The sequence below is a fragment of the Chelonoidis abingdonii genome, chromosome 14, assembly GCF_003597395.2.
Source record: "Chelonoidis abingdonii isolate Lonesome George chromosome 14, CheloAbing_2.0, whole genome shotgun sequence".
Taxonomy (NCBI): domain Eukaryota; kingdom Metazoa; phylum Chordata; order Testudines; family Testudinidae; genus Chelonoidis; species Chelonoidis abingdonii.
The window spans coordinates 9551838-9564629 of NC_133782.1; the positions used below are offsets into that span (position 1 = coordinate 9551838).

A 12792-nucleotide genomic window follows, 5' to 3' on the forward strand; every position below is an offset into this window, starting at 1 on the left:
ACAACTTCCAGACCACACGCTACTTATGCTTTTACCCCTGACATACAGACCACTTTTCTCAAACTAAATATTTTCTGGTATGACTCATAAGGGAAAAAAATACAGATAGAATGGTGCTGTTCACAATGCCTATAGGCACTACGTTGTCAAGCGATGGAAAAAAGTAATCGTGATTAATTGCACTGTTAAATAATAGAATACCATTTATTTAAATATTTTTGGTTCTCTTCTACATTTTCAAATATAGCAATTTCAATTACAACACAGAATACAAAAGTTTACAGTGCGCACTTTATATTTATTTTTATTCAAATATTTGCGCTGTAAAAAGTGTTTTTCAATTCACCTCATACAAGTACTGTAGTGCAATCTCTTTATCATGAAAATTGAACTTACAAAGGTAAGAATTATGTACCAAAAATAACTGGATTCAAAAATAAAGCAATGCACAACTTTAGAGCCTACAAGTCCACTCAGTCCTACTTCTTGTTCAGCCAGTCACTCAGACTAACAAGCTTGGTTTACATTTGCAGGAGATACTGCTGTCTGCTTATTGTTTACAGGGTCACCTGAAAGTGAAAACAGGCATTCATATGGCACTGTTTAAGAGGTGTTGCAAGATATTTATGCGCCAGATGCGCTAAAGATTCATTTGTCCCTTCATGCTTCAACCATCATTCCAGAGGACATACATCCATGCTTATGGATTCTCCTCAATAACAATCCAAAGCAGTGTAGACTGACGCATTTTCATTTTCATCTGAATCAGATGCCATCAGCAGAAGGTTGATTTTCTTTTTTGACGGTTCAGGATCTGTAGTTTCTGCATCGGAGTGTTGCTCTTTTAAGACTTCTGAAAGCATGCTCCACACTTCGTCCATCTCAGATTTTGGAAGGCACTTCAGATTCTTAAACTTTGGGTTGAGTGCTGTAGCTATCTTTAGAACTCTCACATTGGTACCTTCTTTGCGTTTTGTCAAATCTGTAGTGAAAGTGTTCTTAAAACAATCAATGTGTGCTGGGTCATCATCCGAGACTGCTATAATGTGGCAGACTGCTCTGTTTTACCTACATGAGACAAACTATTCTCTCCCAAGGAGTTCACTCAAAATATAGTTAATGCATTTTTTTAACGAGAGTCATCTGCATGGAAGCATGCCCTCTGGAATGATGGCCGAAGCATGAAGGGGTAAATGAATGTTTAGCCTACCTGGCACATAAATACCTCACAATGCCAGCTACAAAAGTGCCATGGTAATGCCAGTTCTCACTTTCAGGTAACATTGTAAATAAGAAGAGGGCAACATTATCTCCTGTAAATGTAAACAAACTTGTTTGTCTTAGCAATAGGCTGAACAAGAAGTAGGACTGAGTAGACTTATAGGCTTAAGTTTTACACTGTTTTGTTTTTAAGTGCAGTTATGCAATAAATAAAATTTACATTTATAAATTGCACTTTCACGATAAAGAAAGATTGTATTATGGTACTTGTCTGAGGTGAACTAAAAATACTATTTCTTTTGTTTACAAATATTTGCACTGTAAAAATGATAATCAAAATAGTAATCTAAAGAGAGCACTATACACTTTGTATTCTGTAATTTAATTGTAATTTAAATCAATATATTTGAAAATGTAGAAAAACATTCAAAAATAGTTAATACATTTCAACTGGTATTCTATTGTTTAACAATGAGATCAAAACTGCGATTAATCACAATTAATATTTTTTCGTTAATAGCGTGAGTTAACAGCCCTAACTGGCACAATTGTTTATTGGCAATATTGTCAACTCTCATTCTTCCTATGAGTTGGCTTTTAAAAATTGACTTAAGAACTATTTTTTTTGGTTAAAGTTAACCCTATTTAATTAAATTAACTATAAATATTAATAATCTGGGGATAAATTAATAGACCAAGGAAATCTAAAAGTAATATTATAAATAGAGGCAGAGGAGGAGGAAATTCTGCCTTCATTTACCTTCTGTGAAGTTGACTGGGACTGCACAAGGTATTCCAGAACACAATCTGGCCTACAATCCTTAATCTACCTCACTATGCACATACTGTATTTTAACAGAGAACAGTCAGGATATAAAGATACCTACTACTTAAAGACCTCTGGACATGTCAGTATAAAGTAAGGACAACTTGCAACATTATGGGCCTGTCATAGTTCCTAATGAAAGTTTTAGTTGCGTAAGGGCTCCAGGATTTGTCCCTAAACCAAAATACTTTTTGCTTTTCTCTGTTTATGGTTGTTTTTAGCTCTATTTAAGAATAGGGACTTAATTCTCTGGTCATGTAAACTGGCCCAGCTCCACTGAAGTCATATAAACCAGCACATTACACTCACATGGAATCTGCCTGTAACGTTTGTGGAGTATTAAAATCTGCAGGGCTTTACCTAAATTACAATATTTGTCTTCATATTAGTGCCCCTTTTCCAGGTGTTGTGATTTAATGGACCATATGTTGGGGTTCTCCTGTCCCTGCACCTGAGATGCTGTTCCCCTAATCCTGCTCCTTCTTCATTGCTTGTTCTGTAAGGGAAGAATAGGTGATTGATTATACTTACGGGAAGGAGAGACATATGAAGAGTGGACAAATGCAACAGCTTATGTTGCAATTCTCCTTCGCACAAGTATTTTGTTGCTGTTGAGGAAGTACAGAAAATATGTGGTCTAATATTTACTGAACCAAGATCCGAGTACCTTCCTAGAGCAAACCATGCCATCAATACATGAATGGGCACAAGTGATGTGTCTTGGGGTCTACATTTGAGTACCATACTTCAGAAGACTGTCATCCCAGCTAATATTAACTCTTGTCTGCCTAAGACCTTGGGACATCATAATATCTGAGCTCTCTTCAGCAAAGAAAAAAACACCAGTAACAATTTCAAGGTCCAGCTGACACCTGCTCATTCTGTAGTCATGGAAATGCTGAAAGCTGATGCACCTGCTTTATTGTCCCACAACAACAAGGGATGCTTACTGTCCAACACATCCAAATGTGATGGTTACTTTATTTCACAACAGATTTTTGATGATCACAGGTTTATATTTAAAAAAACACCTAGCGCAAAGACTACATTAAAATACATTTTGTAACATATATGGGTAGACAAACATTTTAAATTTAGTTTTCTTACTGTGTAACATATTAAAACAGCTTCCCCGCAATTCACATAAACAAAAGTACATCCATTCTCATCTCCTTAAACCATTTTTCCGCAGGTATAACTCCACTGACATTATGCCTAACTTACATGGTATAAGTGAGTTCAGAATGGAGCCCAAAAGGATTCTAATTTTAGGCCTGAGAGCCCTTCTAAAATTCTGTTACAGAAAGGAGTCCATGACCTAGAAGGAATGTTGCACTCAAAAGTCATAATATTTATACTAGTGTAAACATAGCTCTCCTTTGGGTATAAAGTGACTTCTTTACCTAAAAATGGATGGAGCGCCAGGGCTTCCAGGATTGTACTTTTAAAAAAAAGAGGCTGAACATTCCTAGCTTGCAATCTTCCAAAATAATTCATTCAACTGTGGCTCAGAAATAAAAATCTTTCCAAACTGCCTCTAAAACTCTCCAAAGTCAATGTAAGAAAATGATGGACTTAACCTAGGGAGAAATAGGAGTGGGACAGCTTGCCATGCATTCCTGACAGAAACAGCAGCTAAAACAAAATTCACAGCAGCTGGAATTAAAATGCCTGACAGCGTAATGATAAGAAAATATCTAAGAAAAAACTTTGTGCAATGAATGTTATTAAGGCAAGGTTTATGAAGTTTGAGTATAGTTACAGATAATGTATATTTATTACTCCTACAGGATCAACCTGTGGCACAGATTTTTATATTTGAAACCAAATGTACAGATACTTACCATATCTGTAGTTATCTCCAGCGCTGAACTCCCACACGTCTCCCTAGTGACACATTTACTGTATCCATTTGTGATATATCAGCATCCTTCATTTTATTTATTTCTGTCTTCTCTTTGCAAAAAGGAAAATACACAATGGCTTATTTAAATCTTTGATATGGCTCCTAGATTTTCGAATGGGGTAAACCCAAATAGTCAAAAGGGATATCCAGATTGTCACACTAGCTGCTTAAAAGCCTTTTATAAAATCAGAGAATAAAAGCTTATATTTAACGATGTGCTCAGAAATGTTACATGAACTATTCACTGGTCACCTGCCAGTTAAAAGGAAACTGTGGCCTACCTTCTCCCTTCACAACTGAGCTGTATGGGAACATGATACCATCTCCCTCTGTGCTCTGAGTGCGGAGCAATCTAAGCAAGAATGTAAAGGAGCAAGGGGTATAAAGCAGTGATGAAAGCTAAATAAAAATGCTTCATGAGGCTGAAGCATCTATATATGACAAACAGAGTGAGCCGGAAGCATTATCACAACTTTCTCAAACCACGCTGTCAAATCCAGATAGAAATGACTGCTCGCTGCAGCACTGCAATGTGGATACATTCCACTCCAGGCAGTCCATTGTACAAGGGTCTTTCTGGCAAGATATTCTATACCAATATTGCATACGTTCTGTGTGGACATTGAAGATGCCATGGTGCTTTTTTTTTTTTTGAGTTTGCACTGGGGCTCTCAGCCAAAATGGTCCCCTTTTTGGGTGCGTTAGAGAGCTGGGGAAGAAGGGGTATATAGGCAAGTCTTTCTCCCACTGGTGCTTCCATGCAGGAAACACCCATTATATGGCTACCTGAACTCCCTCTGTGCAACGCATGTGGGCAATAGCACTGCTGACAGCTCACAGTGCCCAACAAGTGGTCATGTTTTGATTGGGGTGTATCCAAAGCTTTCCTCACACCAGTCTGTCTCTGGAAGCTGGCACAGGGGAAGCATGTTGTACCTTTGACAAAGAGAATAGCCAGCAGCAAGCATTTCCTCCGTGCAACTCTCTCATATACAGGGGTACTGCCTCCAGCCACGGCTGCTTGCACAATGTGTTTTTCCCCTATCCTTACTGTGGCTCTAGGTCTAACTGCTGTAACTGAGCTTGTCACTTTTAAAGCATCCTTCGTAAGAAATCCCTATATAACTGTAAAATACTAGTTAACTGCAGTCATCAGACAAGGGCAGGACAGTGGGGAACTATACAAACAGAAGGAAGGAGAGTATGTCTTGGCCTAGGGATGCCAGATAATAACAGGGATGGTCTAGGTAATACTTAGTCCAGCCATGAGTGCAGAGGACTGGACTAGGTGACCTCTCGAGGTCCCTTCCAGTCCTATAATTCCATGATTCTGTGCTGTGAGAACTCAGCAGCTCTGAAAATCAAATCACACTTACACTGGTGCCCAACTATGGATGTAGGTGGCTAACTTTAATTTTGAAAACGTTGGCCCTGATCCACAGCAAAAACTAGCTGGTGCCCTAATAAGATTGTAAGTGTTACTATTCACACAGCAAAATCCCAACATATATGAAAAAAATAAAATACATTTACAAACGTTTGTCCTCATTATTTCACATACGAGAACGCATTACTTAATGGTATCTGCTTGTTCAGAAAAGGACTCTCTCAGAGGAAGTCCATATTTCATGGAATGGAGGACTCCAGTGCTACGTACAAATGTTTACTGAATCACAAAGTATCAAGCATTTGTGCCCAGTGCTCCCTGTCAATCGCTAAAATTCTAGTCTAGGTGCCCCAGGTGACAGAACTCTGCTTACACTTTGTGTTGAATAGAAAGACTGTGTTTCTTTCTTGAAAGCAGAGCTTGTCTCTTTTGAGTGATCCTGCCACTTCTTGCTTCCACTAAGGCCTGGTCTACACTACACGTTTAAATCAATTTAAAGAGTGTTAAATCAATTTAACGCTGTACCCGTCCACACTACAACGCCCTTTATATCGATATAAAGGGCTCTTTAAATCGATTTCTGTACTCCACCCCGACGGAGGAATAGCGCTAAATTCGATATTAACAATTCGGATACGGTTAGTGTGGACGGAAATCGACGTTATTGGCCTCCGGGCGGTATCCCAGAGTGCAACACTGACCGCTCTGGACAGCGATCTGAACTCGATGCAGCAGGCAGGTAAACAGGAAAAGCCCGCGAACTTTTGAATTACATTTCCTGTTTGCCCAGCGGGGAGCTCTGATCAGCACGGGTGGCGATGCAGTCTCAAAATCCAATAAGAGCTCCAGCATGGACCATACGGGAGATACTAGATCTGATCGCTGTATGGGGAGACAAAATCTGTTGTATAGAGCTCCGTTACAGAAACACGAAATGCCAAAGCGTTTGAAAAAAAATCTCCAGGATACACAGCACTGCGTGACAAGAGTAACGGGAAGCCAGAGACCAAATGGATGCTCATGGAGGGAGGGAGGGGGACTGAGGACTCCAGCTATCCCACAGTCACAGCAGTCTCTGAAAACTATTTGCATTCTTGGCTGAGCTCCCAATGTCTGAGGTTCAAACACAGTGTCTGCGTGGTTCAGGGAACAGCTTCTCAGTTTCTTTCCCCGTCCCACACCACGTGAAAGAGAAGGGAAAGAAATCATTCCTTGACTACTTTCATTGTCACCCTATGTGTACTGAATGCTGCTGGTAGACCGCGATGCTGCAGCAGTGAAGAGCAGTATCTGCTCCTCTTTCCCCTCCCCGGCGGTAGACGGTACAATATGACTGATATCTGTCATCGCCATCAGCCCGTGAGTGCTCCTGGCTGCCTCAGGTGAGGCTGGCCGGGGGCACCTGGGTAAAAATGGAATGACTCCCAGTTACTCCCAGTAGATGGTACAGAACGGCTGTAACGTCTCATCATCGCAACTGGCTCAGTCCCTCTCCTTTCTGTGTAATAGAAAGATTCCGTACTGCCTGGACCTGTCATAGCCGCGAGGCTGCCTCCAAAGTGCCCCCCATCATTTTATCTCATAACAAGTCTCTGTTTCTTATTCCTAGCATTCCTACAACTTCATGACACAAATGGGCTGGGGGACTACATGCTGCTAGTAGCCGGGCTACGGAAGTTGGGAGGGAGGAGAAGCAAAGGATGTGGATGGTGTTGCATAGGGCAACCCCCTGTGAAATGACGGAGCAGCTTGTGCTCTGATACAACTGGTTCTCTAATCACTTGCCTGCTTATTCTAGGCACGAGGACTCTATTTTAGAAACATAAGGGAGGAGATTGCTCAGTCCGAAGTAGTAATCTAATTTTGACTTCAAAAATTTTCAGCGCAGGGGCACTCATGATGCAGCAGCGACAGTACAGAGAGAGGAGAGATAACCGTCATCTCAATTGCCAGTTTCTCTGGAGTAGACGGTACAGAACGGACCGGTAACCATCTCTGCTATCATTGCAAAAGCAAGTGAATGCTGCTGTGGAGCGCTGGAGCATCGCCTCTCTCCCCGCAGCATCCAGTACACATACGGTGCCGGAAAAAAAAAAAAGGCTGAACGGGCTCCATGGTTGCCATGCTATGGCGTCTGCCAGGGCATCCAGGGAAAATGGCCGAAAGGATTGTCAGCTGATGTTTCCCGGAGGAAGAAGGACTGACGACATTTACCCAAACCCCCCGCGACAATTAGTTCAACCCTGAATTCCAAAGGCGGGGGACTGCGGGAACTATGGGATAGCTACAGAAGTGCTACTCACAAATGCAAACGCTTCAGAAATCGACGTTAGCCTCGGAGCATGGACGCACAATGCCGAATTACTGTGCCTAGTGTGGCCGCATGAAATCGAAATTATAATATCAGTTTTATAAAACCGATTTTAGCAAATTCGATTTTATCCCGTAGTGTAGACGTGGCCTAAGACAAATGATGGAGGAAGGGACAGAGAATGACTTGCATTCACTTGAACAGAATTGTGTTCTGCAGTCAAAATGCACAATCGCCTTGGTGCTTGAATGTTCCCCTATGCACTCACAAATGTGGACCAAAAACCCAGGCAAAGGGAGAGGAAACAAAATCTTGATTATCCAGTGCCAGGAATGTCATCTTTTAAATATCCTATGTCAAGACCTGGTATAACCACAACTAATGCATTAAGAAGAGTTACATTATTTTTCAGTCAGTCATTTTGACATACTGTCCTAAAACTCATGAAGGGCAGAACATACCATGTATGTCCAGAGCACTCCTGAGCCTTACACCAATTCTCTCCTGTAGTTGATCTTGTTAAATATTTCAGACAGGAACATTATCTATCTAAACATCACTCTTATTTCTGAAAATATTTTCTCTCCACTTGTTGCAAGTCACACCACAGAACAGTGGAACTAGGAAGTTGAGAGAGAAAATATTGCTCTCTATTTTCAGTTTGTATACTTCATGCATTTGAGAGCACTTGTGTATAGTCATTTTCATGTCACCCTGTTTGTTTGGGGCATTCAACCAGTAACAGAGGAGGAGAAAGTGTTTTAAAAAACCTAGGACTTATCCACATTTAAAATCCTGTAGTGCTTCAGGGTAGATACTATCTGTGCCGACAGGAGGGATTCTCTCAGTGTAGGTCGACAGAAGAAGTCTTCTACTGACCTAGCACTGTCTACACCAGGGGGTTAGATTGGTGTAGCTTCGTCTCTCCAGGGGGTGGATTTTTTACACCCCTAGAAGATGGCTATACTGATGTAAATTCCTAGTGTAGGCCAGGCATAAGAAAATGTATTTGTGAAGCCACAACAGTTGGCAGGAGGACTCAGGGCAAGTGACCTTTTCTAAGTCAGATTTCAAGTTGACTGCCTCCTTTTAAATATTCAGTATGAAACTTTGATAAGTCTCAAAAAATATCTATGCACAAAGGAATAGCTGATGTGTATCTCTCTCTCTCTCTCTCTCACACACACACACACACACACACACACACACACACAGTGTGAAGAGAAACTTGGTGTTCTGAGGGTGGTATTAAGGAGGGGAAATGTGATGGAAACCTCTGTATAATGTCACAAAATGGACAGTATAAGATCTCATGCCTGTTTTGACTACATAGCATCCTATTTCCAAACAAACCAAACAAAAAGTTCCTGCCACTGATGCAGGCAAGCTTTAAAAAAAAAAAAAAAAAATCAACTTTTCAGAGCTTTCAAAATAGTAAAGCACCCGCACTGGAAATAAAGTCATGTTTAATAGGATACTGTTTCATATTCAACCGCCTCCCCTACACCCCACTTCTCCTCCCTACAAATGTTTTAAAATAAAACCCAAACTTGTAACAAACAAAATCAATGAAGCCAAAGAAAAATACCTCATACAGAATTTTTACCCCAGAAAGGGTAAAGAGCTTCCCACTAGGGACTTTGCTTCATCTTTTTTCATGGAAGGCGATAAGAAGCTATGGTGATGGGCAGAAGTATAAACTCCCAAGATAGATGGATAGATTTTACAGAAGTAGGATAAGATTATACAGCTCTTCTAGAAGAATATTACTTCAGACGGACTGCATCATTAAGGCAAGATCCTGCCCTCCACAGATTGGGTGCAAGCAGGGCTGGCTCCAGGCACCAGCAAAGGAAACAGGTGCTTGGGGACAGCCAATGGAAAGGGGCGGCACGTCTGGGTCTTCAGCAGCAGGTCCCTCACTCCCTCTTGGAGTGAAGAACCCACCGCTGAATAGCCGCCAAAGAATTAAGCGGCGCGGTAGAGTTGCCACCAAAGCGCCGCCAATCGCTGCTTTATCTTTTTTTTGTTGGCTTCGCCGCTTGGGGCAGAAAAAAAGCTGAAGTCGGCCCCGGGTGCAAGGGGAGGGGATGAAGAAGAAAGCATAGAACTCATAGTGGTGGTTGGAAAGAACTTCCATTCCTGCCCACACTGACCTCACTGGGCTTTAGATCAGGCTCCTGTTGCAGCCTGGGACAGTTTAGGGCCTCAGCCAAAATCAGTGTGCAATGAGAGCACATTCCAAGGTGTCTTTCACTTCACTTATTTGAAATTGTTGGTGCCAAAGCATGTAAAACCTCTTACTGAAAACAGAAAGATAACTGGGGTGAGGAAGAGAATAAAAACTGAGGTTCTTTTTAACCCTGAATTTTTTTTAAAGACTTACTCTTGAGGAATTAATGGAAATTAACTTTTTTTTTTATACACAGCATTAAGTGATTAAAAGCTTGTTCATCACTTTGCTTAATTTTAGAAAGGCCTACTTGCAGATCCTTTGAAATGCATAATTAATTCATAGCAAGGTGGTTACATATCTACTGAAGCAAACAGTAGGTGCAAAGTTCTATCGTCGAAGGAAAAAAAATGCATAGAGTATAGGAAGCAATTAGGATATTCCAAAACTTTCCTTAGCTTTCCAGTGGAATCCTATCTCTTACTGCACAGCTACTGCACATCGACAAATCTCACTTACATTGTGATATTTATTGGTCCACAACTCATTTTTACATACACAAGATTTTTTTGTCAATTGGATCTGACAGAGAAAATTAAAATAATCCTCTTTTACTTCTGCATTATCCTTTAAGTACTTAAGTTTTAATTATATCTCAGTCCACCTGAAGACATTTTGGGAAACTTCCAATAATGTGCATAAGCAGTTGAATACAGTGTAAAAGTGCATGTAATTTCCAAGTCCCCAGTTGTTAATGAAATCCCAAACATTCAGATTTTAATTGAACTAGATAAAGATTAAGAAGCTTAGCAGCAGCTGGCATTGCGAATTAGTTCTCAGCAGATTTTTATGTTGTACTCTAAATCATTGCTTTTGTAATCTTCCTAAATTGTCCTTTATCTTGCTAATGCAGATATGATTCTCAGAAAGCATTAGACTTCCACTGTTCTCATTGCCTGTAAAATCTTGAACTGTAAAATCTTAAGTCTTTTTTTAATAAGTATTATGATCTATATGTATAATGTGCATTCAATAAAATCTTACTGTAATTAGAAGAAAAGTTTTTAGTTTTTACGTGACCTGTTTTGCAGATTAGATTTATTAAACAGCATAAACTGTTGGAGCTGCACTGAGATCTATTGAGAGCCGCCTGGCACCAAGAGGAAAAACAGCCGTGAATTTAATATTTGGAGGTTTATCTGCTCGTATTCTCTAACAGGGCATTAGAAGACTCTCTCATTCTTGAGGCTCAAGGAGTTATGTATAAATGTGGTTACCATATTTAAACGTTATGATATTGTACACCAGAGTGAGCAAATAATATTTTCCCTGAAAATGTTTTCTAGCAATCAGAGAGAATACTCTGCTTACTGCCTGTCCCTTTACCTGATCTTTGTGCGCTGCTTCCCCGGGTGTTGGGCTCTCTTTTCTAACTTAGATTCTGATCCTACAACAGATCCTCCCCACAGGGGCCCATTTTTAGGATCCAGGCCTTACACCATAAACTCTGCGGGGCTAGGTTCTATGTTTGCAAAAGCTTCAACACTACTCTCACAGTACCTTAGAGACACAAGGTGGGTGAGGTAATATATTTTATTGGACCAACTTCTCTTTCACTAACAGACAAGCTTTTGAGCTGCACAGAGCTCTTCTTCAGATCTGTGTAGCTCGAAAGCTTGTCTCTTTCACCAACAGAAGTTGGTCCAATAAAAGATATTGCCTCACTCACCTTGTCTGTCTTATATGATGGGAACACCATGGCTACAACACTGCAAACTCACAGAACTTTGTCATCTACAGCAGTAGCTCCTAGTACCATTAGAGATGTAATTATTTATATCACCATGAGTTCATATAATGCTTACGCAGTTGTATACATTGTGCATTTTTTCCTTACGCTGATGTAAAAATGTGTAATTCCTCCATGTAACACACGGGTGTAAAAAATGGATGAGAAAAACCAAGGCCCATTGATTCCATCATCCAGAACCATGAAGCACTTTCGTTCATTTTGTCTTCATTGTAAAACACACTAGTGATTTTTCAGACTGGTTTAGGAATCTCTAACACTTTAAGGCAGTTGTATGTGGTTTACAGGAGAAAATTACAAGTGATAACACAGCCACCTGGCTTTAGGGTTTTGGATATCTGAGATACTCTTTGGGGCAATTAATCAAACTCAGACTTCAACAAAGATGCCTAAGTACTATTAACCATGGCTGTCCAGAGTAAGGGAATCCAGCCTATAGAATTTTCCATAGGAGTGGCAGGATCCAGATCTAATTAACTGCATTTCAGTACATTCTGCCTCCAAAGCTTTCTCCTACAGTTTCAGCTGAATAGATTATTCTCCTGCACTTCATGTCTTGAGCTGTTGTGCTGTAATGATGTCTGCTGCCAAACGGTTATGCCCCACCACAGAACTGGCTGCACTTTGGGAGAATGATGTGATTATTAACCTTTACCTACCTTCAAGGGATGATGATTGGCTCATCTAACTGTGTGATTCTTGAAAGAAAGATGCCATAAGTGGTGCTAAGCAATTTTTTCCTATCTCAGAGTAAAACGAAACTGCTAACTTCTCATGTCTCTTTAGGTCCCTTATTACTTGCCAATTCCCCCTTAGTAATCTTCTCATTTCAAATACTGACATTCTGGCAGACCTGTTATTTTCAGAAATTATCTCAAAGTTTCAGATGGTGACATTCTGCTGAATCTTTTCAAGCATTTTCACTATCTGAACTTAAGCAAACTTACCTATTGATTCAGATGCTCACAACTCTACTTTCTTTTGTTACTATAAAACAAAGAGCAATCACTGATCTCATTCAATTTCCTTAAGCATTACAGTTTCTCCCCCCCCCTTTTGCATTTTTGTGCTTTCATGGACATTAGCCAAGATTTTTTAAAAAGTGTCTCCTCACTTTGGGCACCTCATTTTTTGGGTGCCCAACAAGAGACACCATCG

At 40.4% G+C, this 12792-nt stretch overlaps 1 protein-coding gene across 2 annotated transcripts in view; it reads right to left on the minus strand.

The window, feature by feature from the left end:
- Positions 1–12792, minus strand: part of CDH4 (cadherin 4) — a 706159-nt gene that overhangs the window by 651823 nt on the left and 41544 nt on the right. The gene's annotated exons all lie outside the window — the stretch shown is intronic.